Here is a 22651-nt window from a genome sequence, read left to right as displayed (position 1 = left end):
GGATTATCTGATGTAAGAGGAGCTCCTGATAGCTGGTTAAATACAAATAAACACTGGATATTTTGTGCCTCTTCAGCTGGATCTGCAATGACATGACAGATTTTGTATTTCTAAGCCGAGTTTATGCTAAAACCAGGTGTGTTGCAGAAGGTGCTTGACTTTGCTATAGAAGCAGACAAAGAATTGTAGTACAAAATGAGGAGACGACTCCTCGAAAGAAACCCTGAGATGTGAAATAGTGACATAGAATCATAGAATAGTTAGGGTTGGAAAGGACCTCAAGATCATCTAGTTCCAACTCCCCTGCCATGGGCAGGGACACCTCACACTAAACCATGTCACCCAAGGCTCTGTGCAGCCTAGCCTTGCACACTGCCAGGGATGGAGCATTCACAACTTCCCTGGGCAACCCATTCCAGTGCCTCACCACCCTTACAGTATGGTGGAGTCTGGCACCAGGAGCAGTACCTGAAGTAGGAGCAGAAGTGGTTTTACTGGAGACAGGTTAAGTGACAACAATGAAGTATTTATTTATAATAGCTGAAATCCCTGAATCAGAAGCAGCATTCAAAACCCCAGATGGAAAAGGCTTAGGAGCCTTTCCCCACAACAGAAAGGTGCCAGTTTTGGCCAGTTCATTATCCAATAATTGTACTAAAAAAGGTAGACTGCTTGCTGTATAAACCTACTCCAAATGAACTTAAACACCCTCTGAATGCCTGCGGTAGATCTCAGTGCTGCATTGCTGTAGGCAGTGCTGTTCTGTCTGACCATACAATTTTCTAACCTTAGTTTTGAAGCAGAAAAATCTCAGAAATCCTGGAGTAAGCTCAGAAATGCAAAATGTGCCATTGGCCAGGTTCGTCTTTAACTGATGAGAACTGTAGCAATGAAGTATTTTTGCCTGTGTGCTATGTATGACACTGTAAATAAAACTTGAACCGAGACCTACTTTTTTCTGCTGCAACTCTGTAACTTGGCTCAGTAACGCAGAGATGTAATGCTCTATTTTTCTTGTGCTATAAGTATATGTAACTTGGTAATGCTGCAATGCAATGCTCTATTTCTGATGCCTGTGGTCATGGGCAGCCAATTGCCTTACTGACTCACAGAAGAGTATGTAAGGATGTCTCTCCGTTTGCTTGTAATGTCACTTCCGTAAAATCAGAAGTGTTTTTGAAATGGGCATGTCTAATTTGCATTCCTGAAGAATTATGTAGGTTCCTTGGCACTGCAGGCTTAACTTTGATTTACCCCTGGCACTGGCTTATGTTGTTGAAATACCGTGTATTGTTTATGTTTAATGGGATTCTTCTGTTTGTTCAGGTTGTGAAGACGAGCTGCTGCACTGAGAATCTGAAGAAGGGAGTTCTCTGTTAAGACTGCAAGAAGATACTACCAACTGGTAAACACTTCCTTAGTCTTTGCTTTGTAGAACGTTTCTTTGTTTTCCCTAATATTTTAGGCCAAGGAGCACAAAGTATTTTGATCTATTGAAAGCAAGAAGCAGTTAATACAGTTTTTTCCTATGATGAACTATAGCTTACCAGACAAAAGGCTCAGTAGCAGTGGATGACATTGGGGTATTTCAGCTGCAATACCAAGTGATTGCATTCCTCCTTTAGCAGTAGGAGAGAAAAAGACTAGTCCCTTTTTTTCTGTGGTGGGATGTTAAACACAGTCTCTTTGCCTTCTTTGCTAAGACTAATACATGTCTGTATCTCTTAACTGTATAAAGACTCTTTGAAGTGTGATAGTACAAACACTGATGCTTCAAATCTAATGCCTCAGAGCCTCTAGAAAGAATAAAAAGGAAACCTTGACAAAATCTAGTTTAGAAGTTGAACATTGCTAAGCATGCTGATTTGGGTGACCAGGTGCTTTGGAGATGCCATTAATGTGCTTGTCTTATTCTGTGGTGTTTGCAGCATTATTTTCACTGAAAATAATATATGATAAGAAAATGAAGGATGCATCATAATCCACAGGTATTCAAAGTCCTCTGTAGTTTGCCTGTAGATTTAGAATGATAAAAGGATCATCAGTGAAGAGCTGTGACTGCTTAGTAGCATCTTTTACCTGTCCATAAGTTAAAACGTAGAGCAGCCACCTATTACAAGGCAATCACAAGGAAACAGGAGAATTTAGGAGATCTGAGTATGTCTTGACACAGCTAAATCATATGCACATTGATAGTAGGTACCAGATTTACAGCTCACTTCTCAGATACTTAATGTTGTAAGTGAAGTAGCAGTTTTCAGTATGGGGGAAGACATCCCCAAAGCTTAATTTAAATTAAATATGCATTCAGTTTTCATCTATGACTTCACCTCACTGTGTACCTTCTGTAGAGCTTGAATCTCCTACCCTTCTGTTTACTGCTGCCATTTGAGCTACAGGGCTAAGTAAACTCCTGTGAAGAGAGGGTTCTTAGCCTGGAATGGGATGATGCATCTGGGGCTAAGGATAAATATGGAAAGTGGCAGCATTTTAAGCCAACAAGGAAACATTAAGCTTTTATAACTCAAATATTTACAGATGCTTGGTTAATCTTCGCATGCCAGTTAATTTGCCTAGATATTAGAAGCAGTTGAGGATAACTTTGTGAAGCTGTGTTGTATAGCTGTTGCTAATAACCAGGCTTCACAGAGAATGTTAAAATACTTTGTTCTGTTGCTCTGACAAATCTAGATTAATGATAGGAAAGTTTTGAAGGCTTGTGATGGTCAGTAATATGCATCTGTCAGCAGTGGCGTAGTGAAAACAACGTCTGACTTCATGCAGTCTTTTTCTATATAAAGATGACTTGTATAGTACAGCTATTTGTGAGCAATAATTTCAAGAGCTTTGTTGCTTGGCTCTGTAAAATAGCAACTCCTGAAACTAAACCGTGTGTGAGACACCTTCCCAAATACCCAGTATGAAAATGCATGTCCCTCAATTTACAGGAGAAAGACCCTGTCATGTAGTATGTCACATTTTGAGGTACCGAAGCACTGTGTTACCAACACAAATTTTGAGTCACATTGTAATTATCTGATAGTAATTTTTAGGTTAATCTTTTGGACTATTCTGATCATATATGATGTGAATAAATAATGTGTGTCTGTCACTGAATTTAAGTGCATAGCTTGCCCCATACAGAAAGTTGAAAAGCCCTTTAGCCTAGTAGTGAGGGGTCCTCTGTCCATTTCTCTACTTCAGCTCCTCTTCCCACCCCATCATCTGCCATCTGTTTCTGAGAGAAATCTTACAGGATGGCTCTGCTGAATGAAACAGGGTAATTCTAGAAAGTAGCCCTTTGTCTGCAACTGTGGTAAAGTATTTGTCTGAATTCAACATTTCCTCTAGGACCAAGAGCTGAGATCCTGCTGTGCTCTGCTGCATTTTAGACCTCAGCCAGGTCTCAGCTCAGGCGCTTAACTCTGGAAGTATGCTGAAAAGATAATGTGACAGAGGGACACTGCAGGCAGTGTGTTTAGGTCTTGTATGATGGGCACTAAAGACAGAAATATTAAGCCCACTGGACCTTGGTGTAGTGCAGAGTAGCCCAAATGGTTGTACAGGATGTGCATGCCTATCATAGAATCATAGAATGGTTTGAGCTGGAAAGGACCTTAAGATCATCCAGTTCCAACCCCCCTGCCATGGGCAGGGACACCTCACACTAGACCATGTCACCCAAGGCTCTCTCCAGTCTGGCCATGAGCACTGCCAGGAATGGAGCATTCACCACTTCTTTGGGCAACCTTCTTCCAGGTGGTATTTATTTTGGTTATGATGTTTCATTATCTCAAACATTGAAGGACATAAAACCTTTTTAAGGTTTTCCCAATTTTTCTTGTATTAGCTTTTTCATTAAGTTAATTTGTATGGGATTATTTTTGCAGAGTATCAGTCATTCAGAAAGATCTTGATAATTATCTTCTGCTTTGGCATATAATCTTTGGTAATTATTCTCTTTTTATAGCTTTATCTCTCATGTGCAGCTTGAACTTGTCTGCATGCTTGAAGCTTTAAAATCTTTCCATGCAATTTAGGATTGTTCTCCTGTAATGCTGATGGTGGGGTGGTATTTAGAGCTGATTAGTAGGCTGTGGAGTCTCTGTTCCAACACAGATATTGCAGTGTTTGTGGATTAACAGGTTTTGCATTTTGGGCTAATTTTAATAAATATGAAAACACCTTCAGTATTGTGTTTGCAAAGTGGAAGCAAATGCATAGCTGTAATTTTCTTACTAATTTTGAGAACTCTTTCTTGTGGCTTGTGTAGCTCTTTGTAAGAGCAGCATTTGTCTGCCTGACACATCTTTAAATGTTCTGCTTCCTTGTGGGGAAAAGCTTTAAAATCTCTTTGGTAATGATTTCAGGCTTTTAGTGCAAATTCTTTCATGTGTCTTAAAAAGAGCACAAAAAGTTTATTTCTAGTTGTCCCCGTACCTGTGTGCCTACAGAAGGTTAGAATTAGAGGGCCTCATTCAGAAAAGATGCTGTGTTGAGTAAGGCTACATTGAACATGTTACATACGGGCTTCTGTAGGGCTTTCACTGTCTGAGAAAGTCGTATAAAGTCAAATGTGCTGCAAGAAATACAAAGCAAGGTTCTGTTTTGTTTTGCTCAATGCTAAAGGTTTCCTCTGTTAAAGAAGGAAATAAGTACTTAAAAATGTGCAGTTTTTAATGTGTGCTTCCAGGCTGGTTTTCATTTGGGGAAACCTATGTAACCAACATAGAACGTGATGAAGTTAAAGATGCTTCTGAGCAACTTGAAAAGCTTTTACTGCAGAGCATACCAGATACAGCAGCATCAATGAGGTTATATACTGTAAATACATTAAGAAAATTGAATGTCTTTGACAGCTGAAACCGTTTGTACTTCCCATTTGCGCCACAAGTTAAAAGCCATCTCCTTTGGTTGGGTAGCTTGAAATATATTGCTGTAGGTTTGCCTATAAATTCTATTTGCAGTTCAGCAGAGCTTCTTGAGTTGACCTGTTGTCTGTGTGAAAGTGGTTATGTTGAAATGGTTCTTAGCATATGGAGGTTAAGTACATTTTGTGCTTTTGACAATCACTATATATTTTTGTAGGAATTCTGAGCATTTTATGGATATTCTACCAGCATGCATTTATTTTGTATTAATGCTGGTATCTAAGCCTAGGAAGAGGAAAACTGGCAGGTTTTTGGGCCAAACTGAGCTGTCTCCTATACTTTTGCTGTATTTTATCTCCGGGCTTGTTTAACTTGGCTGGCTGTGATGGCATGGGAATAGATTGAGGGGCTAAAAGCTTTTGGGCAATCCTGTGGTTTTTAAAGGCTAATAGTACATAATAGCAATGAGTGTAAATATTCTGCCTGTGCTGACACAGTGTGATGTGGTATCTTTTTCTCTCGCAAAGGCCATAGAAATACTTACCTTGACTGAAGATGGGGGTAATCTGCAAGTGACCAGAGTCAGGGTTTTGTTTTTATTATAATCAAACACAATTCAGTGTAGAGCTCTCCCAAACTCTCATTCCTTTATATGCGGTAGTCCTGCTGCAACAGTTAGTAGAATAAATGTGAAAACTGAGGTTTGAATCTGGTTTAATGGCTCATTCAGTAAATTCTGTTCTGCTTGAGACTTCATCCATGACACTTTGTTTATAAAGGTAAAGCTGCTGTTTTTCCCCATGAGTAAATAATTGCTCAGGACAGCATGAACTGTTTAATTCTGTTCAGCCAATGAGCCTTCAAATCAAAGGCATTCATTAAAGGGTTGTTTTGGCTTTCTGAAAAGTCACTTTTAAACAGACCAGGAAAATATGTAAACTTTTCTCATCAGAAAGACATCTGACCTGCAAAGCTCTGTGTGTTGGGACAGGTGACTGGACTTCACGTTACGTTTTATGTGGCCTATTCTATTAGGCTCATGTCAGATATTGCTTATTTCATTTCCTGACTTATAGAAGGACTTGTAAGTGCTTGTTAAAGGACATTTTTAGGTTTTATGGGTCTTTTTTTGTTGGTTTTTTCTTTGTTTGTTGGGGTTTGTTTTAACCCTGCAGGGACTTGGACTGCTAACGTGTAGTCCTGTAAATTTGGTTAATACTCAGCTTGCTGCTTGACCATATAACTGCAGTTTTATTACTTAAAATCATAAGAGTATCTCAAGTTGGAAGGGACTCATCAGGATCGAGTCCAACTCCCTGCTCCTCAACAGGACTGTCTAAAACTAACCCAAATGACTGAGAGCATCGTCCAGACACTCCTTGGACTCTGATAGGCTCACTGCTGTGACCATGGCCCTGGGGAGCCTGTTCCAGTGACCATCCACCCTCTCAGTGAAGAACCTTTTCCTGATGTCCTGTCTGGCTCCTTTTAGCCCATTGTGGAATTAATTTTGGAAATTATTGGTCAGAAATAGTGTGCAGCTGTTGTGACTCAGTATCACTAAATTTCATTGCAGGAATTAAGACCTTGTTGTATTACTTTTGGGTTTGGGGCTTTTCCTGACTACTGAAAAAAGCTGTCAAATACACGCAGTGGTCCCTTGGAGCTGGGCCCAGATATCTCTTGGGGTTTTTACCCTGTATTTATAACTTTTGTGCATGCTTCCATCTTAAATGCTACCCAGTAAGCATTTGAGGTCACAGGTTAAAATAACATAGTTAAATTCCTCCTTTCTGGACAGCTAGTGATAGATGCAATGGTTTTGAATATTCTTGTTTATAATTTTTACTGGCATATTGTTGCCCTTGTATGCCTTGTAAGAGAATAATTTCAAACTCTTGTTACTAGAATGTTGCTGTTCAGCTGATCTGAAAAGCTGCTCCCATCCTTTTTCTTTATTTTTCTGTACAGTTTAAATTGGAACAGTTTTTATAAATCTTTTCATGTAGTTGGAGCTCAAGGCACTCCTGGACAAGCTGGAGGCACTTTCAAGAGTCTCTGTGCTACATCACAGTTACTCTGGCTGGAGCAGAGCTCCCCTGGCCTTCTCAACAGAAGTGACTGCTTGTCACAAGGGTCTGTCAGGGAGTCACTATTGCACAATGTTGTCTCCTGGTTTGTACATGAGTTAGGACTAGAGGAGCTGCTTAGTGAGGCTTGGGACCTTGGAGTGGGGGAAGGACTTAAAATAAGCTGTGTGGGTATCCCCTATAACCTCCTCAGCCTTCTGTCCTGGTTTTGTGAGAAGCATGTGGCAAAACTTACTGTTGTTGGTTTCAATAGGAAGGGCTTTTTAGGCTTTTTAAGAGGTAGTCTGTGTTCTTTGAAATCTGGAATAAACAAATCCAAATGCCTCTGAGCAGCAGAGGTGCCATCTGTGATACTTCCATAGGTGTAGTGTAATCAGCTTACCTCTAACTTCATCTTTCAGTTTTACTTGTCGGAGCATTAACTAGGGCTTCAGCTTTCCATTTCTGATATTGCTGAGGAGCTGGTTTATGGTTAGAGCTCACTAAACCCAATAAAAATGTTTTAGGTGCTACCCATTTCTCTGTTTGGTTTCCTTCCATGATAGAAGTTCCTCTCTGTTCATGTGTCCTAGTATAGTCTGGAGGAAGGTGGGTTACCGTGAGTGTAGAAATCTACATTGTAAGAAATAAGGGCTCCTGTGTTTAAGCATTACTGAATAGGGCTGTGAGTCTTTGGGTTGCTTGGAACTGATCATACATTTGTAATAATGTTAAATGGAAAAGCCTTTACAACCTTTCCTTATCTTGCTGTTTTTATTATGCAAGTGGTGGGTGAGTGTTGCTGCAAACTTCCTGGGAAAGGGGATGGCTTCATTTCTCTTACGCTGCTATTGAGTCAGAACTGTCTTAAGCTCTGTTATATTCCAAAGAAATTATATCATTTGTATAGCTTAGATAAAAAAGCTGTTGATTCATTTGCTTGGTATTTAGGATCGCTTCACAGCTGGGTGTTAACAGCATGACATCAAAGGAAGCATCAACTGCAGAAAAATAGCAATGCTGAGTAGTCACAGGGAAGTTAAACATGGAATAGATGAAAACAGCAATACTGTATAATGTTGTAAAGGTATCTAATATCTCTTTCTAGGTTAGAAATACTTCAGTACTTATTTGAGGAGTGAAAACCTGGATGCTAGAGAGTTCTTCAGAATTCTGCTCATGTCATATATCCAGTACTAAATCACTTCAGGATTTAGATTTATGAAGGTTCAAAAGAAATACAGGCGATAATGTGCTACCAGAAATAGCAAGTTCAGTTCGAATCATTCACTGTCAGGCACAGGACTCACTTCAGTGATTCTTGCAGGCTTTAATTTTTTCTCCTTGCAGTAGAACAGGAAGTTTTGTAGCTTGGACTAAAATATCACATTTCTACCCCCACCCAACCACCACAAACAAAAAAAGCCCTAAACAACCCCAAATTAAACAACCCAACAAGTCTCATTTTTGTTTTCCTGAAAGTCCGTATTTGTCTCCTGGATAACCCAACATTTATGACCTCCACTTGTTTTGAGAGGTGAAAAAGTTTATTTGGAAATATTTAAATTAACTTTCTGATTTGGCCAAAAAATCCCTTGTGCTTGGTGTTCAGCTGGCAGCTTTTCTTTCTATGTAAAGCTGTCACAAGGTGCAAAAGTGAAGGTTATGAGAGTGCATTTTACCATCTTCACTAAGCCAAAGTAATGGTTTGTTGTGGAAAACATACCTGTAGGTGGATGAAATAAAAATTATGCTGAATGTTAGTCTTCTTTATGTGTGCATATCCTCTTATACCACAAAAGCTTTTCAGTTATCCATGGTTTTTCCTTTTTTTATTAGAATATAGATATAACCTTGTCCCCCTCTTGTTAATCTCTAGTGCAGCATTTAAACCTTGAAATACTGTCTTCAAAACAAACCTGATGGCTCTTTGCTACATTCCTCTTGAAGCCAAATCTTCAGACTAAGCTTTAGAGAAACTGGATCAGTGCTTTGTGGACCTTACTTGGAGCATGCAGAGTAATTAGTTGCACTCGTAACTTAGCACAGGGAACTAAGAGTGCCACTTTACGTTTGAAGAGCTGTTTGCCACTGTAGTTATGCAGAATGTGAGTTCTGTTGGCATGAATGCATTTTGATCTGTGAATAAAGGACTGAAAGCATAACATGTACTGTTGGCAGGTGTCTAATACAGGTTGAAAACTGCCAAGAAACGTTTCATGTAACATTACCATTTCTGTCATGCAAGTATAAACCTAAACCACAGGTTTGAGTGTAGCAAGTAGTACAAGACACTGACAGAACTGAGAAATCATATAGAAATTAGGAAGGCTTAATATACACATGGACTTCTAAGATGCAATTCAACTTCAGAAGGGTAAGTGGAAATGAGTAGAGAAGAAAGATTAGAGCTGAAGCTTTCTACAGCCAGAAGTCAAAAAGGTGGTTTTATAGCAGGCAACCGTTAGATTTGCTTTCTTATACAGACCTGATGTCACTTTGCAGTAGTGATAGACTGCCTTTGCATAGACTTAATCTAATGTTTGATGGCCATACAGATACAGAATTTTTTTATTAGGATATAGATATAACCTTCTCTTCTTTTCTAAATCTTCTTTAGAATCAGTGATGTTAACGTTGGAGTTGGCATTCATTTAGCATTGAACCCTGGGTTCAGGTGCCCTGAAACTTCCTTTGAAACATGATCTTAACTATGATTTATTGTTTTATAGCTTAACCATCTGTTATTGTTACTAAAGTAAAAATCAAGTTTTATTACTGAATATTTCTTAGTGTCCTTTTTTTTATTAACCACAAAATATGGGATGTATTTGACTTGGGGTTCCGGTTTGGACTGGGCTTGGTTTTTAGGTTTTAATTTGTGCTTCTAAGAGCAACCAGGTTTTGGAGTGGTTTTCTCAAACTTAATTTGAAGCCTGTAACTGAAGCAAGAGCAGGAGTGACTAAAGAATGCCAGAGCAGTGCTTGAACTGTTCAGCGATAGGCAAAGTGCAGTTAAGGTTCATGGACTGAGAACGTCTGTGCTGTAGTCCACCTCTGCCTCACACAGAGTTCAAGCTAGTGATGCTTACCAAGGGGGAATCCTATTGGAAGCTTGGCCTTCTAACAAACAGTTGGAACATTGGCTCTGTGAAAGCAGCAGAGTGGATTGTGTTTAGAAGATGACTACTAAAGCCTTGGTACCTAATACTTCATGTGGAGTACATGAATCCTGTGCAAGCTTTCTTTAGTAAGTGTTGTAAGCTTTATGAAGTAATTCTTTCTGAAGTTCCCTGACAAGCTGAGGTGCCAGTTGAGTACACAGAAAGTAACTGAGATTCTCATTGCAAGTTTGTTGTCAACTCTTTCTTTCTTACTACTCCATGTTTTCAGTTCTAAATAGGCAGAAGAAGGTGAGTGTTGGAAAGCCTGCAAGATCACCAGTCTTGTAGCAAATCTTGACTGATGATTTCTGATGAGTCTGTGATTACGTATAGAGGCTTCTCAATTAGTTCAGTCAGGGTCGGGCAGAAGACAGTGGTTTCATACTGGAAGTTAATGGCTTGCTTTTCTCTTCTGAAATCTGTACTGCTGAGTTAAGCAGCATTGATTCAATAGGAGGTGGATGCCCAAACACAAGGCTTAGTGGTTAACCAGTTACTAATTTTTCTCAAGTTTCATTATCCACAATGATGCCAAGTTTACTTGGCACATCTTTTCTGTTTGGGTACCGTTTGACTTGTGTCAACTACAGGCTTTTCCTCAGACAGACTGAGTGGTGGTTGGTTTCGTGTTCTGAAATGAATAGCTGCAGTGTAGATGATTCACTGCCCCACTCTAATGGCTGTAGACATTTTTCCACATTTGTTCTCCAACCGTTGTGACAACTCTTTCAATTCCTGTTGTAGTTGGCCTGAAATGTTAACATATGCTTTGGCCATTTTTTTGCTGTAGTGAAGTTAGGCTGCAAGTCAAGGGAGGAAGCTGTGTGTGTAGTAAAGGTTCCTAGGATGGGATGCATTAATCTTTTTGCTGTTTGACTCCACAAAATGGTATAAAAGATGACTAAACTAAATCAGTGAGCTGTTAACCTGTTAAGTAAAAGGTAATTTTTGTGCCTGGAGCTGCTTCTCTCTGTGATATAACATTAAATACTTGGCTGCCTCAGAATCAGAAGCAATTGAAAAACTGCTTGGTTCTGTTATTTAATTTTCGGTATGTATTAAATTACATAGTATATGTGCCTCATCTTGTGCCTATTGGTCTTCTGTCTGTATCAGTCTGGAGACCCAAACCTGGAGAGTCAGTCAGAAGGAAGCTCAGATGCTTGCAGGTCCACTATATTAACTGGAGGACCCAGGTAGCATGCTCTGAACTTGACAGTAGGTGATTGTTCATTTAGATACTTCTGTGTCTGAATGAAGGTGCACCCAAAGTGCAAAAATCATGTAAAGAATCCATCACCCCGTTGATTTCATGTGTGGCCATTTCTAATGGATGCTCACTGGTTATTTGCTGCTGACTGCTGGAGACCTGCCAGTCAATTCCTAATACATTTAGATAGTGTTTTATTAGATTGTGTAGTGCTAACCTCTGCGTTTAAAATACCGTGTGATGTCAAGTCACACTGTGTAAAAATCAAATATCTATCAGCTTGCCCAGTATAAACCAAGTTGATAGCATCAGTCTGATCTGCTTTGCCTGAAGGCATGCTCATCAGTACTGAAAAGATAGGAATACAGTTAATGGATTCATGTACTAACATCGCTTTGCTTGGTATTGATGATCTCCTGTGAGGAAAGACTGAGAGAGTTGGGGATGTTCAGCCAGGAGAAGAGAAGGCTCCAGGGAAACCTTATTGTGGCCTTTCAGTTCTTAAAAGGAGCCTATAAAAAAAGATGGGGAAAGGCTTTTTAGCAGAGCCTGATGCAGTAGGAGGGGGAATTCAGGCTGGATGTAAAGAATAAAAATTCTTTACAATGAGGGTGGTATAATACTGGCACAGGTTGCCCAAAGAGGTGGTGGATGCACCATCCCTGGAGATAATTAAGACCAAGCTGTATGTGGTTCTGGGCAACCTGATCTAGTTGAAGGTGTCTCCGCTCATTGCAGGGGGATTGGACTAGATGAGCTTTGGGGGTCTTTTCCAGCCCAGACTATTCTATGGTTCCATAGTCTAGTTGACCTGTAATTCTCAGCTCTCCTGGTTGCTTCCCTTTTGCCTCATGGATCTTCTGGGCCTCTTTTCTCCTCATACCTTTATCACAAGAGTCCTGGAAGACTTTGTTAATTATTAACTTTCACTGATCATTGAAGCCTTCAGGACAAGCTACCTGAGCACTAGCACACTTTCCTTGCAGGTGGTAAGTGCTTGTGACTAAGTGCAGGATTCTGTCTGGAAAGACGTGAACAACTCTAGGATATTTTTTCTCAAATATATCAGTTGGAAGCTGAGACATTTCTGTCTACTAATGAACTAATAATACTGTTAGGAAACATATTTTAGAAGTCCCAAGCCTTGCAGCTATACTGGGTTTTTTTCCTCTATTACTTTCATATTTATTACTGCAGTCTGGTTATTCCAATGACTTTGGACTTCTTTTTGTTTATCATTTAATGAATTAAGTTGGATTCCCATCCGAAGTCATCTTAGCCAAAGCTCTTGACAACTCCCCAAAATTAAATATATATTTTTAAGTAGAATTTTTTAGTGTTCTTCAGTGTTTTTCCTACTTGATTTTTCTTTCACTTTTTTCAGGAAATCAGCTTTAAGAGGTAATGGTGGGTTTAACTTTGATTTCAGTTTCTCTATTCACACTATCAGTTACGTTCATTCCTGGCCTGCAGGGGGTCATCGGTTCCCAGTCAGTGTTTGGTTTTTGTTGCTTTGTCTCAAAGCATGAATTGAGTGGTCTGCAGTCTTGAGGAGGGAAAAAACCCTCATTTTTGATACATGCTTAGTGAGAGTGGGTGAGTTTTAGGGAGTTGCCGCAGCTCTCATGATGAAGTTGGTGCTGCTAACCATCTTGTTTACTGTAGTACTCGGTGCTTAGTGCTGAGAGAGTAAAAGGAAGCTGGAGCCAACTGGCAAAGGAAAGAGTAGATGCTACTCAAACTTAAATCCTAGTCAACAGATAAGCCTCATTGGAAGAGATGTGGACGCTGGAAGGTATGGAGGAACAGATCTCTACAGTTGTAAAAGTGTCTGACAGTTGTCATCTTGCTTATGTTCGGTGCTCTGGGGAGTCGTTCTCACTAGGGTCTCCACTGCTTCTCGCCTATAGTGCTGTAGATCTTCAGAGCCTTTCCTAGCTAATGTCACAGTATTATTTCCTATGAAACTTCCTGAGACGCTCTAATAGTCTGTATCTTCTGCTTCCAACTGTACTATTAACATAATTATTTCAGCAGCCTTATGATGGTGGTTGATAATGTGAATAGCAGGCTGAGATGGTCCGAGAACATGTATTTTCTTTCAGCAAATGGTTTTCAGTGGTGACTTGAAAATGTCTTGTCTAGAGGTCAGCATTCGAGAGCTGATTTGTGGGGTTGAGTAAAGAATCATGTCTTACTCAAAGCAAAGTAAAATGCAAGTGGAACAAGTTGCCACCGGTATTTTATTGCAGCTTTGACTCTTTAGTAATTAAATTCATTATGGAGTATGTGTTCTTATGGATTATCTAAAACCAGCAGCCTTTTTCCCTAGAAACATGTTTGTTGCCAAATAATTGTTCTTTATTATTTATATGCCTAGAGATAAGATGCAGCTCTGCATTTTAGTTTTCTTAAGATTTTCAAAAGTCACAGTGGCACATAGATCCAGAATGATGTTTATGAATTAGACCCAGAAAAATAGTGTAATGCCTGGAACAGATGTGTGCTTGCTTTTGACAAGGTCATGTAGCTTCATTACATGGAAGACTTTTGATGTAAAAGACTGAATTTTCATGATCTCTTTTTCTTTTAAAACAGACTGGAGGCCAAGAACAGAGTGCAGCACTGGCTGTAGGTAAGAACTGAAATTTAACCTGCTTGAAAACTCCTGGTATATAAGCAGCAAAAAATACCCTATAAAGGGAAGAAAATGGGACTGTGCTGAATATTAGCAGTTTTCTCTTCAGGGACTGATTTTCTTCCTTTTGCTTCTCCAGCTTTTGAAATTTGAAGTGTTCACTGGGAAGTCCTGATCTATAATCTCATTCATGCCTCTCTGTGGTTACAGGTGCTAAACCAGATGCTTGAAAATGTTTGGTTCTCTGCACAGCACCTCAGCACACAGCCTGGTGGTGATTGTGGAAGCCTCTTCACTGTAGTGATGTGAAGAAGCCCCATTGTTTCAATAAAGGCATTTCTAGTGTGCACGGAGTACAGTAGCTTGGCCACATTTAAGAACTTTTCTGGTAGATTGTGTCTAAACTGCTTGGAAGATTTGCATGAAGAGATAATGTTTTGGTGATTTTTCTTCCTCTGTCTCTTCAATAAAGTTGCTGTGTTAACTGAACACCTCTCCTATGTAAACAGGCTGAGGGAGCTGGGCTTGTTCAGCCTGGAGAAGAGAAGGCTCTGGGGAGACATTACAGCAGCTTCCAGTGCCTAAAGGGGCCTACAAAAAGCTGGAGAGAAACTTCCTACAGGGCCACGAAGTGACAGGAAAAGTAGGAATGGCTTTGAACTGACAGAAGGGAGATTTAGATTATATATTGGGAAGAAATTCTTCCCTGTGAGGATGCTGAGGCACTGGCACAGGTTGCCTGGAGAAGCTGTGGCTGCCTCATCTCTGGCAGTGTTCAAGGCCAGGCTGGATGGGGCTTGGAGCAACCTGGACTAATGAAAAGAGTCCCTGCCTGTGGCAGGGGTTTGGAACTGGATGAGCTTTAAAGTCCCTTCCAGCCCACACAAGTCTGTGATTCTGTCAACTTTACCTCTTTTCTGAACTAGATGCCTTGTGCCAGAAACCAGTACTCTGAACTGGCTTGTAGGACTGAAGAAGTAGCACATGGTTTTAGCTGTCAGTTTCATAACCTGTTACTTGTCATCTGAGTTACTGCGCAGAGTGTCTGTTACATTTCAAGTTTATTGTGCTGTGCCAGCAGAGCTAACTTATGTCAAATTGGGAAGGTAATGCTACTAAATGGGAGGTAGGGTTTGTTTTTCTTCCATTTCAGATTAATCATCAAAAAGCTTTTAGAATTCTGCAGAGCTGATTAAATTGATTTGTCATCAGTTTTGTTGACAACTGTAGAAAACATTCCCAAATGCTGTCTAAACTACTTGAATACTCCATTCAGAATTAAGAATATATGACGTTATAAATGTGTTACTAAAGTAACTGTCCTGATTTTGGTGCATGATGGATGTGTTAAAATAATTTGTTTCATACAGTTGCTGGGTTTGATGAGATTTATATCCCATTTTTGTCATTCTTAGAGCTTATGGCAGTGCTGCACCAACAGTTCTTCCAGCTTCTACTGTCTTGCCTCTCTGGGGTTATGGAATAAGTCTAGGAACTGGGCAAGCATGCGGCAATATTTTTCCAAATCTGCAATAAACTAATGGGAAAGCGTGCAGTGTCAGCAGTAGTGCCTTTGTCATTTGGTAGCCTTTACTTCTGAAGTCATGGGTAAGTGTGTTGGCAAAGTTGCAATTAGAACTAGTGTAAACTTCTATTTACAGCATCCTGTGCACTTGCTAAGGATACACTATAAGAGTCACTGAACGAAGTCAGACCTTGGGTCTGTCTAGCCAAGTGCAGTCTCCAGGAATCACCCTCTTTCTTCCCTCTGCATTGTGTACTTGGTGTTGCCCATCCTTTCACACCCTCCACTCAATTCTACTAGAACAGCACTGCTTCTGCTGAGGAGAGAGTCATCAGGAAAGCTAGCAAAGCTCAAGGGACATTGCTGGGAATGGCACAGCTTGCAGAAGAAGGAAGGCTGTCCAGTGAACAGCTACTGCACATGACAAGAAACTTATGTTTTCTTTGAAGAAACTGTGAATCAACAATATTTTGGGTTTTGAAGGGAAATTGGTTGCAGTCTAAGGTGGTGTGGTCCACTTCAGCAGCCCTGAAATTCTGATGTCTAACTGCTAATGCTTTCACCTTCTCCAGCTGGGAATCACCAATGTTGAAGGGTTTGAGGCCCTACCCAAGCAACACTGTTAGTAAGAAAGCACCAGTAGGCTGACAACAGTAAAGATCTGGATACTTTTGAAAGCTTTGGTTAAGCTTCAAAGGATGGGGCAAACTGAACTACATGTTGCTTTCTGAATAAGGTTAAAACTTGAAAAAACCTTAATATCCAATAAAACCTGAACCTTCAAAGGTAAGCAGATGCCTAGGGAGGAGTGGAAACAGGGAGAGCTGGAGTTGTTCTAGTAAGTATTTTCAGATCAGGTATTCTGAGCCAGGTGTGATTATTAAATGTGTTTGGCATTCTTTAATGGCTTTCTTTTCCGCATATGTCCCTGGTTTTCCTCAAGCACTCTTGCAAACTCCTTGTGAGACATAAAGGACTTGCATATAACTCTGCATAATGTTCTGCATACTTGCAACTGATTGTAACAGATTGCAGGTTGTGTATCACTGGAGAATAGCAAACGTTCATCCATATCTCCAATACATGGTTGAAAATAAATTGACTTGTGATACTTGACACTTACTGGACATCTTTAGTTTGATTTTAAGATTAAAAGAAAACTTGAAGTGTGTTGGGATGGTTGGAAAATGAGATCAAAGATGACCAGATTTAGCACAGCTAGAGGAATCTGCACCAATGTAGCCTGGGTTTTGTTTTGTTTGGTTTATTTACACTTGATTCTAACAAGAGAAACTGTCCAGACTCAGAAGTAGTTGATACTATGCCTCATAAGGCTATCCAAAGAAGTAACTGGAAATAACAAAGATGGCTGTGGAGCCTTGATCTTGCAAGAAATCTCTTGTAAAACTTTAAATCAGCTAACCACTATGTAGAGACCAATTTTATTCTTCCACCCTGAGTAATTGACCGTCTGTTTTTGTTACTGTTTCTGAAAACAGATGGGATAGGAAGAAGTATCATTTTGCTAGTCGTTTCGTGTTGTACCATCAGTTACTTGATGTGTTTCATTAGCCTCCTATGTTCTGCAAACATACTTTGACTGATGTCTCAGAAAAAGGAAACGTCACGAAATAATGAGAAAGCTATCCTGAAATATGGAAAATCTGCCCTTCCAGCTGCAGCATTTGGAAGGCTGTAGGACTTCCCTTCCTCCTTGGTAGTTCAGAGCTGGTGTGTCACTCGACTGAATTTGCAGACAGACAGCGTGAGGTTCATACACACAAGGTTTGTGGTGTAGTACTGTGACAATCTCCCCAAAATCCTTTGAGATAAAATATGGCAATGAATATTTATATCCACCCACTTGATACTGGATAGTTCATCATAATATTAGTGTAGGATTTGCAAGCCAAGGAGCTGGAGGGGTACGACAGTTTGGAGCCAAGCTGAAAGGAAACATTTCATTTGGGTATTAGTGATACAGCTGATTGTAGTCCTTGACATAGTACCTTAGATGGCAGTGTTACGACGGCTGCTTGTCAGAGCCTCACTGCAACTGCTTCTAGCTTGGATACTGAAACCCATGAATGGGAGTCTGTCGTGGTTTAAGCCCCGGCTGTAAATTAGAACCACGCAGTCTACTTCCCCCCCCCCACTCCCCAGAGGGATGGGGAGGAGAATCGAAAGAATGTAACTCCCACGGGTTGAGATAAGAACAGTCCAGTAACTAAGGTATAACACAAATCACTACTGCTGCCACCAATAACAACAATGATAAGAGAAATAACAAGGGAAGAAAATATGATACCGCTCGCCGGAAAAGAGCCCGACCGAAAAAAGGACGTGCCCTTCCGGGTAGCTCCCAGTTACATCCCCGGGCATGACGTGCTGTGGTATGGAATACCTCTTTGGCTAGTTTGGGTCAGGCGTCCTGTCCCTGCTTCCTCCCGGCCCCTCCTCCTCCCTGGCAGAGCATGAGACTCACAAAGTCTTTGGTCAGTCTAAACATCAGTTGTTATCAGCTTTGTTCCGAGGCTGAAAGTCAAAAACACAGTGCTGCAACAGCTACTAAAAAGGAGAAAAACTGACTGCTACTGCTGAACACAGGACAGAGTCTGATTCCTACAGATGGGAATTCAGCTACTGTGAAACAAAGCATTTCCTAGTAAAAGTAAGCTTGAAGAGGAGCACTTCTTCACAAGTGAGGTAACAACTAAACGGTGGCAGATCAATTGGACTAAAGTTAGGGATTGAAATGATGGTTTGTTTTTTTTTCCTAGCAGTTAGATAAAACTTGAGGTTCTTTGGTGTTTGGTGGTTGGTTTTTTTTCTTTACACTAAGGTGAAAATCTGGCAGAAGAAGGGTTTACACAAATTCTTGTTATTGCTGGGTTTGGGTTTTTGGAGACAAGAGCTTGACAGCTGTTAAATTACAGGCTATCATCCTTGAAATAGTGAACCTAGTAATGTGGTAGCATAGCACAGTTCCAGTAGGCATACCATCTTCTGTACAGCAAGTTTGTAAAAATCATAAAAGCAATCTGTAAATCTACCTTATCTCTTGTTAAATGGCTTTTTGGATCTTTATGTACCTGATTAAAAATAGAATATTCTCAGCTTAGACACAATTCAAAATCAGGCACAGTTTCCTTGATAATGTCACAGTGTCATGGACTAAATGTGGTATTTGGGCTGGAGGAAAATTGCTGTGTCTCGGAGCTGTAAGGCATTGAGATAGTCTGAACATGGTTGTTACAAGGTCCTCTTTCTCTGGAGGATCAGATTGTAGAGTAGTGACCTCTGTTGGAGCAGTTACAGCACTGCAAGAGGCTTTTCAGATTTCAAACGGGAGGAGCATAAAGTGTAAATTACATTGAAATGGAAATATCCCTGAACTAAAAACAAAATGCCTCTTTTCCTGATGATTGCACTGTAATTGTATTAAAAAGAGCATTATGCAGAATTAAGTTAGAAAGTTTGTTGAGCTTGTATCATTTTGAAGGAGGGAAGCATATCTAATTATTTTTTAGCCCTAGATTTACTCTTGGAAGAAATGTGCAGTTACTTGTTGAGGGGTAAGTCAGAGCAGATTTCTGGAGCATAGTCTCTCCCTTTTACAATACAAGTTCTGTTTTAAACATAAGAGTAACCCTTCCAGACAAACCAGGGTTTATTCCAGACATGTGTGGGCATGCTTACTTATTTGGTTGTAGCCCCTGTCAAATAAGTTATTCAGTATCAGTTGTGCCACTAAAATATTCCCAAATTAACAAAGCTTCCAGACTGCATCTCCTAAAGGAACTGTGGATTCTTCAGTGCCTTTCCTTGATTTCCTCTAAGTGGAAAACTGGACTGAATAAACACTGACCTGACCATGCTTTACAGTTCTGGTTTTGAGGAATGTGAGCCTTTTTTCACTAGTCTGTTTTCCCTGGCAGGCCTCCACTTTCCTGATAGGACAAGTTTTGAATTCGGTTTTGTTCAGAATGGAGACTTTATTGATGATGTGTGAGCTCAAAAAAAAAAGTTAACTTCAGTTTCAGCTAAAACAGTTTATTGTATCAAAGTCAGTTGAGCCAAAAGAGCTGACATCAGAGGCAGCTTTAAACAGCTTTTATAGCCTCAATACTTACTTTGCTATACAAAGCCATTTTCTGTCTGGCTGTACACATTGTTTTTCCACTATGCAGATAAGATACTGATGGTTGAAGCCCAAGAATTCAGAGGTGTGTTGGTGTTTTGGCAGGTTTGGTTGGGATTTTTTGCTTGCATATATTTTCTTTACAGTTTATTTGCAATTAGTGGCTTGTGGAACAGTAACCACTAGGTGTCAGGCATGGAAAGCAGTGCTCAGATCTTTGCATAGCTTTAGACTGTGAGGTATGTCATAAAAGTGTATCTAGAAGCTGATGAAATCTTACGTTTGTTAGAACAACTTGTCCAGCAATGAATGAAATTGTGTGCTTTTTGCACAACTGGTGACTGCTGTGGCACTTCATATATGTTTGATTCAACAGTTGGATGTCAGTATCTGAATTGATACCTTCTAATATTTAATAATATTACTATAGCTATGATCTGCCCTGAAAAAGAGACCAGCTTATTCAAAATCTAACTTGTTTTAAGTTAAAAGCACCAAACTTCTCCTTCCTAAGTCTCAAGCTGATAATTTCCATGTGATGGTCTCTGTTCATACTGTGAGTGAAAACTGCTACTTTTTTGCTACTATCTCAATAATTATTTCTTATCCAGACAAAGTGTTTTATTACTTTGGAATTTTGTTTAATGACAAACCTTTATTACTTTAAATGCCACTACTATCAGTAGTAGGAATTAGTGTGTATCAAAGGGCATCTGTGCTTCTCTAGCAAGAGAAATAAATGTGCATTAGACTAGGAAAAACATGTTGGGATCCAAGGAAAATATTATGTCTTTATGAAACGAGTGATTCCTGCACTGTAGTTTGCAAGCCTATTTCAATCTCTGCAGCACTCCCTAGCTTTTAAGGTTGTGGGCAGATATATTTACTGCTTTTAAAGCTTAGCTGCTTCATTGGGAGAGAAAAGAGCACTCAAGCCAATAGGCTGTCTGCTTGCTGATTGCATGTGTTGCTAAGGGCTGCCTGGGATTCAGCTGATGTGGGCAGCCACCTATTCAGTCTCCCTCCCCCATCCCTGTTCATGGCCAGATACTATAGGCAGAAAATGTTCAATAAGCCCTGAAACAACTGCCAGGCTGATAGGATTATTGTTCTAGAAGAACAGTATATTTCAGCTAGGTTTTTAGGGAATAACAGTGCTATAACACTGTAGTGTTATACTATAATGTTAGGCTTTCAGTGCTGTAAGTGCTTTTCACTTACTATTTTAGGAAAATATCTGTGAATCAGAGGTTTCTGCCACATGTACGTAACCAGTTGAAAAATTATGTTGATCCCTGTTTGCTTTTTCCATTAGATATGGAAAAACACAACAGTATGTGCTCTCCACATACTGTTAACTTACTGTGCTTAACTTCTTCCTCCAAACTCCAGAGCATGGATATGAGGTTTTTGTGGCATACAGTTTTCATACTCTGGATGTTCCTGTTCAGTCTTAAGCTTCATTAAACATAGGCTTGGGAATAGCTAATACTTTCCCAAAAGGTGAGACCATGTTTTCTTGAAGCAGGCATTCTTCAATGGTCACAAACACATTTTTTATCAATTGATTTAATGTTTACAGGTGTGCTATTCTTTCAGTAAAACAAAGCTAATTTAAAGATGTCATTAACATCTTTGTAGCATTTTACCTGTAACAAGAGGAAGTTTTCCAGCTGCTCACCAACTGCAAGCAAAATCTTTGTTAATGTACAGCTTTTCTTTCAGGTGTGAGAGGGGGAAATTTTAGTGCTCAGCTGAATTTAGTTACATCATGTATTTCTATTACATCTCCCTTGGGATTAGTTTAGGGGAAAAAAAAAGAAGGGAGAAATGTGTCAGGGATGTTTTCAGCACGAAGGGCATGCGTGCAAGGCTTGTTTTGAAAATATGCCTTTGCTTTCCGCTTGTCTGATCATGACACTACACGCAACATCATACAACCCCATAAGGCTGTAATGGGCCAAATCATTGTAATCAAATGTGGCATTCCGTATGTCTTCCTCTGCAAGTAGGTCAAGTTTAAAACACGTTCTTGGCTCGCGTTCTCATTTCCCATAACCTGCTCCATGTGGCTTGAGTGTTGTACTGGAGTGCAGAGCATGCCAGGAGGGATTTTGGGCAGCTTCACAGGGACAGTCAGTTTTTGGACAGAGACTAGTGGGGTTTTTCTGCTCTGATTTTGTGATGTTGGATTCATGGTAAGGGAAGACTTCAGTGGCCTAAAATGTGCTTTTACTGAGTCTTACGCTGTCAGTTTACTTAACAAGTTACCTTTGGACGCTGCATTATAAAATCAGTAAGACCCTGGTGGGAAAAAATCCCCAGTTTCCAAGTTTTGAAGTGTACTGTATTCAAAATGAGAATACCAAATAAAATTGGACGGAAGTTGATAATCTGAACCTGTGGAAGAACAAAACAGTAGTGACCTAAATCTTTACTCAGTGTTTGTCAAACCATACCTGGAATACTGAGTTCGGTTTTGGTCCCGGCTATATAAAAAACATGGAGATGGTCCAGAGAAGGTCCACAAAGATGATAAAAGGACTGGGAAGCTGTGTGTGAGGAAAGGCTGAGAGAGCTGGGTCTGTTCAGCCTTGAGGAAAGAAAGCTCAGGAATACCCCCATGTTCTAGTATTTAAAGGGTGGTTGCAAAGAAGACAGACTCCTCATAAAAAAGGAAAAGACATGGGTTAATGGGTACAAGTTACTTCTTGAGAGATTCTGACTGGACACAACAGAAAAATATTTCACAGTGAGAGCAATCAGCCATTGGAGTAGTCTCCCCAGGGAAGTGGTGGACTCCCCAACATTGACACTTGTAAGTTGTGGACATCCAGTCTAGATCATGCTTTCCCAAGAAAGGTTGGACCAAAGGATCCTCGAGGTCCCTTCCAACCTGTGATTCTGTGATTGAACTGTACTTAAGGCTGGATACATGAATATTCTGATGTTGGTGATTGCAGTATTCTTCTTGATAAGAATTACACCTTTGGTATGGATTTTGTTCCAGTTGCGCTGGAACAGTTGTAGCTC

General features: G+C 40.1%; 1 protein-coding gene across 3 annotated transcripts in view; it reads left to right on the top strand.

Annotated features, from left to right (window-relative positions):
* The window catches only part of CYRIB (CYFIP related Rac1 interactor B), a 77535-nt gene that overhangs the window by 34229 nt on the left and 20655 nt on the right, over window positions 1–22651 (top strand). For all 3 annotated transcript variants that reach the window (XM_080639641.1, XM_080639642.1, XM_080639640.1), the window contains exons 2-3: window positions 1327–1405; window positions 13913–13949. The gene's annotated coding sequence lies outside the window, so the exon portion shown is untranslated. The remainder of the gene's footprint in view (window positions 1–1326; window positions 1406–13912; window positions 13950–22651) is intronic.

This window comes from Psittacula echo (assembly GCF_963264785.1).
Source record: "Psittacula echo genome assembly, chromosome: 2".
In the NCBI taxonomy this organism is placed as follows: Eukaryota; Metazoa; Chordata; class Aves; order Psittaciformes; family Psittacidae; genus Psittacula; species Psittacula echo.
This window is presented reverse-complemented; position numbering and strand designations above follow the sequence as displayed.